The sequence below is a fragment of the Nicotiana tomentosiformis genome, chromosome 11 (genome assembly GCF_000390325.3).
Source record: "Nicotiana tomentosiformis chromosome 11, ASM39032v3, whole genome shotgun sequence".
NCBI classification, from domain to species: Eukaryota; Viridiplantae; Streptophyta; class Magnoliopsida; order Solanales; family Solanaceae; genus Nicotiana; species Nicotiana tomentosiformis.
Genome location: NC_090822.1, coordinates 87552298 through 87558774, shown reverse-complemented (window position 1 = coordinate 87558774; position 6477 = coordinate 87552298).

The window sequence follows — 6477 nt, the reverse complement described above, 5'->3', positions numbered from 1 at the left end:
AGCCATGTTTTACGCTGAGTGGATTCAAAATTAAAAATTAAACACACAAAAAAAATTAAGAGAATTCAATATCTACTATATATACATAAAATTTAATTTTAGCCTTATATATATATATATATATATATATATATATATATATATATATATAAATGTTTCGATAAAGGAAGTTTGGATGAATCCCTTAACTATCCGATGCTAGGGAAAACTTATCGTGAAAACAAGATATGGTATCATTAACCTTATTATCACAACTCGCAATTTGGAGTTGTGATTTCGGCCAAGAACTGGTGAGAAAAGGTCCTTCTGATGGTCTGACGTAGAACTGTCTACTCGGAAAACTTGGGCTTTTTAATTTTAAGCATATATAAGGGGGTATAGGTGATGAAAGCTCCGACCTGCCTCCCCCATACGTGCTGCCACCGAGCCGTATGGAACGAGCTACCTTGGGGGCAACCTCAAGGGCCTGCCTAGATGTCTCAAAGGAGTGTCAAAAGTATCCACACGAGTTTGGGAACTCGTGTGGACGGCACAACGCCTCCGGGCCTGCGTCGGGCATCAAAGTGGTGCTGGAGGCTCGATGTGTGGGACAGCCAACCCCGCGGGCTGCCGAATGTTGGAACGAGACCTCCGTGCCGATTGGATACTTGACGCACCTGTCATAGGGGCATCATGTGTCGACTTGTTAGTATGGCTTTGGTTCAACCATGCAAGCAAGGGTCCGTTGACCTAAAGGTACAGTTGTGGGGCGACACTGCATTATTCGGGATGGAAGCGTGTCGCGAGGGCAATGTATGGGCATGGCACGAAAGACGCGTATGACAATGGCCAAGTGTTAAAGGTTGCCTTACTCGGGCGAGGCACGAGCTAGTCGCGGATGCACTAGGCGAGTGTCAAGCTTGAGGATTGGGCTGTGCACGCGGGAGCGATGTTCAGTCTTGGGCGAGGGACAAGACATGTCCTAAGCCAATCCCCCAGGGCGCGCATGGATTGTGATCCCAAGATGAAGCGCCATGACATGTCTAGGGCCAAGGGCCTAGGCATCTTACAGGCGGCACAAGTTGGGGCGAGCCTACGGGCGAGTCCCACCAACAGGCACAGGATCGTGCTTGGGAATCCTGGGAAAGGAGACAGGCTGGCCTGCAGCAAGAGGAACTGCAGGCGCCGCACGGGCGAACAAGTGCCGCTACCCAATGTAAGGATTTGGGACCGTGACACTTGGTATCAGAGCTGATTAAGTCCATACTATGCCATGGTACAACGTCAAGGCAAAGGGTGGATATGGCGAGCGCATTTTGGATGTCAGTGTAGAGATCACATCAAAGCAGAGATTGATGTTCATATGCCACCAAAGATCGAGAACTCGATACTGATGGTCGAAGAAAGAAATGGGTGATTCCATTGTATTTTGTGAGTCTAAGGTGCTACTGAATGAGGTGATATGCCTATGAGTCGGATGGCCAAGAGAAAGCCATGTTTGCCAAATCGTGCAACCATATTGCGAAGAGTGGGAGCCATGGACTATAAACTTGGGCATGATCATAGCGTAGATCTTGCCAAGGATGCGTACAATGCATCAAGTTGAGTGTCTTTCCTTCGGGAGAAGACCTTTGGGTTGCCTGAGGGCATTGCCAAGGTGAGGAAACGGATTCGAGGGTATAGCGAAGCTTCAGAACTGGGCGGATTTCCAAGTTATAAGGTGTCATTCTGGAAAGAAGTATGTCGAATGATCGAGGACCGTGAGTGTCCAGGTGCGAGGCACACCGAACCGGGAAGCCATACTAGCAGGGCCAAGAGGGCGCTTGTCTATAGGACGAGTATTGAAGTACTACCGGGAGCATTGTCTACTTGCTGAGGAAGTGACAGTTGGAAAACAAAGAGCTTTGTTCGGGAATGCAGCGATGCTATGACTTTGGGAATGTAGTACTCACCAAAGGTCGTCCCAAGAGTTGGCCGAATGCCGAGTGGGACGACAGTGCTAAGATGTATCCTCCACATTGAGTGTGGGAGGATCCCGCCTATGCAAGAGGCATATGGGCGAAGTCGTGGGTCTGGAAGCAAACACATCTTCAAGGTAGTGAAGGCAATTAAAAGCTATGGGAGAGGAATGCTACGAGAGTTATGCCAAGAGGGCATCTTAAGGCTACGGGAGAGAAAGGCTACGGGAGCGACGTCAAAAGAGCACATTGATGTGCTAACATGTGAAGGAAAGCTTCAGACGGACCTGAAGGTCGTGAGGGTCATGATGTGATTGACTAGTGTGGATCAATCACAAAGTTAGACACCAGAGGGTGCAAGTGCGGAGGCACTTTCCAAGTAAACACCGAATGGAGGTGAAGTGCAGAGGCATGCTTGGAAGATACTTGGGGGAGGAGTGCATGTGGCACGACTCCTTTTGAGAAAGGACTTCGAGGAAGTCCAACCCACAGGACAAAAGGGAGCTTGAATGGGCATACCTGGGGGGGCAGACTCCGGGATGTCTTAAGCCATGATGTGCCATCGGGGATGATAACATTATGAGTGTGGGAGGATGTCACAACTCGCAATTTGGAGTTGTGATTTCGGTCAAGAACTGGTAAGAAAAGGTCCTTCTGATGGTCTGACGTAGAACTGTCTACTCGGGCAACTTGAGCTTTTTAATTTTAAACATATATAAGGGGGGTATAGGTGATGAAAGCTTTGACCTGCCTCCCCCATACGTGCTGCCACCGAGCCATATGGAACGAGCTACCTTGGGGGCAACCTCAAGAGCCTGCCTAGATGTCTCAAAGGAGTGTCAAAGGTATCCACATGAGTTTGGGAACTCGTGTGGACAGCGCAACGCCTTCGGGACTACGTTGGGCATCAAAGTGGTGCTGGAGGCTCGATGTGTAGGACGGCCAGTCCCGCGGGCTGCCGAATGTTGGAACGAGACCTCCGTGCTGATTGGATACTTGACGCACCTGTCATAGGGGCATCATGTGTCGACTTGTTAGCATGGCTTTGGTTCAACCATGCAAGCAATGGTCCGTTGGCCTAAAGGTGCAGTTGTGGGGCGACACTGCACTATTCTGGATGGAAGCATGTCGCGAGGTCAATGTATGGGCATGGCACGAAAGACGCGCATGACAATGGGCAAGCTTGAGGATTGGGTTGTGCACGCGGGAGGGTTGCTCAGTCTTGGTCGAGGGACAAGACATGTCCTAAGCCAATCCCCCAGGGCGCGCATGGATTGTGATCCTAAGATGAAGCGCCACGACATGTTTAGGGCCGAGGGCCTAGGCATCTTACGGGCGGCACAAGTTGGGGCGAGTCCCACCAACAGGCACATGATCGTACTTGGGAATCCTGGGAAAGGAGACAGGCTGGCCTGCAGCCAGGGGAACTGCAGGCGCCGCACGGGCGAACAAGTGCCGCTACCCAATGTAAGGATTTGGGACCGTGACATTATGCTACATTATCCGACGCTTATCTATATAGAAAAAGAATTGATTATATTATTCGGTCTATGTGATTAGACCTGCCATGATGTATGAGGTTGAGCATTGGTCTGTTAAGAACTCACATAACTAGAAGATGAAAGTAGCAGAAATGAGGATGTTGAGGTGGATGTGTGAACACACTAGGATGGATAAGATTAGGAATGAAGATATTCGGGAGAAGGTGGGTGTGGCTCCCATTGATGACAAGATGCGGAAAGTGAAACTCAGATGGTTCACACACGTACAAAGGAGAAGCCCAGATACTCCGGTAAGGAGGTGTGAGCGGCTGGCTTTGGAGGGCACAAGAAGAGGTAGAAGACGGCCTAAGAAGTATTGGGGAGAGGTGATCAGGCGGGATATGATGAGGCTACAAATTTCCGAGGACATGACTCTTGATAGAAAGTTGTGGAGGTCGAGTATTAGGGTTGTAGGTTAGGAGGTAGTTGAGTCTCCCTTACTTCGTACCTTTGTGCGGCTAGTCTGATAGGATTTTGTCGATGTCAGCTAGTGGCAATGTTGTGTCTTACTACTCCTTTGTTTACCATAGTGCCGGATCTATGTACTGTCTATCGCGTTTGCTTTGCATCTACTTTCTCATTTCCATGATGTTATTTTTCCTATGATTTCTATTGGTGATACTAATATTGTCTATTTTCGTCTTCTTGAGCTGAGAGTCTTTCGAAAATAACTTCTCAACTCTCTCAGGATAGGGTAAGGTATGCGTACACACTACCCTCCCCACACCGCACTAGTGAAATTTCACTGGGTCGTTGTTGTTGTGGTACAAAATCATCTATTGCCCTTTGATATATTTTCAAAATAGGAAAAATTGTTCCAGCACCGATGATTTTCTCAACTGATAACACCTGTCTACTCGTGGATCAATAATTGGAGCAAATAATTAGTAATACTTATAACTTGCTTATCTAGAATGATGATTGATATTCAAGATCATAGCATCTTTGATTCGATTATGTGATCTAATATAATAATCTTGCGTACAGCGTGTCCCCAAAAGTGATACTGTAAGAATGGAGTGGTCAGACTTATGACAAAAAATACGTGCTTAGTGTTTATATCAAATCGATTCAGTTTATTATATTTTCTAAAATTTGAGGTCATAACATATATTAATGGAACAAACCATGTTTATACTAATCGTCTTGCATTTTTCATGGACACCTTTGTCAATTGTCATTTAACCATAGTTAATTGATATATCCTTTCACTTTAATTTATCAATCCGATTAAGACAAATTATTTACATATATTAACTAGTCATGATTAAATATTAGAAGTTCGTATAAAACACTTGTCCTGTTTTTTATAGAATCCATTGCAAACACTGAACATGAGTTAAAAACTTTTGATAGTACAATATACAATAAACCCAGTGTATTGCCATAACTTTTGATAATACAATATAATTAAAAATATTCATCTCCCAAAAAAACTTGTATTTTTATTCATAAAATCGGTAAGTTAACGGAATCTCCAGCTTTAGACTTTAGCTACCAACCAACTAGGAATTGTTTTTAAAATATTAACTTGGAAAGAAGCATGCATAGTACCGGCAAAAATGGGCTCTACAACTCACTGAATGACACGTCACATTGTCGGTCCCACGAGTTACTTTCTCTCTCCTGCCCTTAGTTGCCATATTTTCTCCACTTCCCAGTTCCAATTTTCTGAAACTGACCGCCAACTCTTTTAATGCATTTTACGGAATTACCCCTACAGGTAACATTTTATCCAACCAAGTTCATTAGTACAGTTAGAAGCGTACATGGACCGGATTGGTTCATTTTTTTTATTAAAATCAAACCAAATCAATTTTATCTATTTGGATTGGTTCGATTTTGTCGGATTTTTTAGATTTTCTGAGTTTTTTTATCACATGAATAATATGTCAATCTTACTTTATTAAATTTTTTATAAGTAAACATATGTTTAATAAAAATTAAAAAAAATTGATGAATATATGATCTATTAAAATATTTTTTTGGGAGAATTTTCTTAGTAGCACATGATCTATTTTTTAGTTGTCTGACAATAACTTTTCGTTGATGTATAATTTTAAGATTAATCGGATTTAATAATTAAATATAAAAACTAATATGATGCCTAAATAATGATATGTTCTATTTAATTTTCAATTATCGAAATATCACTTCAAATTCGAAAAAGATATAAGAATTTAATAGTTCTTGACATATGAATATGGAAGGACAAAAAGATTGACGCATTTCAATAACACTTGATAAGGAAGTGATCATACAATACATTATTTAAAGTTAATAAAAATGAAACACTTCATATTCTATTAAATATTATATTCCATAAGAGAATTCCAAATATTTCTAGATATTTTTTAAAGAAAATTCTATATAAAATCTTAAAGTATATATAAAAATTATATATTTATATGCCGATTTGGTTCGAATTTTTTTACTCAATAACAAACCAAACCACATCAGATTTTTAATTAATTTGACTTGACTTTTCGATTTGGTGCGGTTTTCCGGTTCGATTTATACGCCCCTAAGTACAATCAACCTTCACATGGGCATTTTGGGTAACCCAACTTCCCCTGACCGCATTCTCTGGGCAGCTCCCCTATCTGCTTTTCCTGTCTCCAATCCTATTTTACGGAAAGATAAGCTCGATAAATACATACAGTTTATTCAAAAATACTTTATAATTTTATTAACTTATCATAATTGCATAATAACATGATATGTGAATTTATATTTTATTACATATAATAAAGCAACTACCTATGAATAAAATTATTTTTCAAGCCTCATTTTCTTCATTTTTCATATCAATCATTTTCTTATTTTCAATTTAATTGGATTGTGATTATATAAGACCATTATATAGTCTGACAAGTCAATTTGTCTATTACTAACTTGAAATGATTAAGTAAGATTATTAAAGTTACAAGGTTCTTTGAAATTTCCACATGTTCTGTACAAATATATAACTTTAATCAGAATAAAAAAATATTAAACCT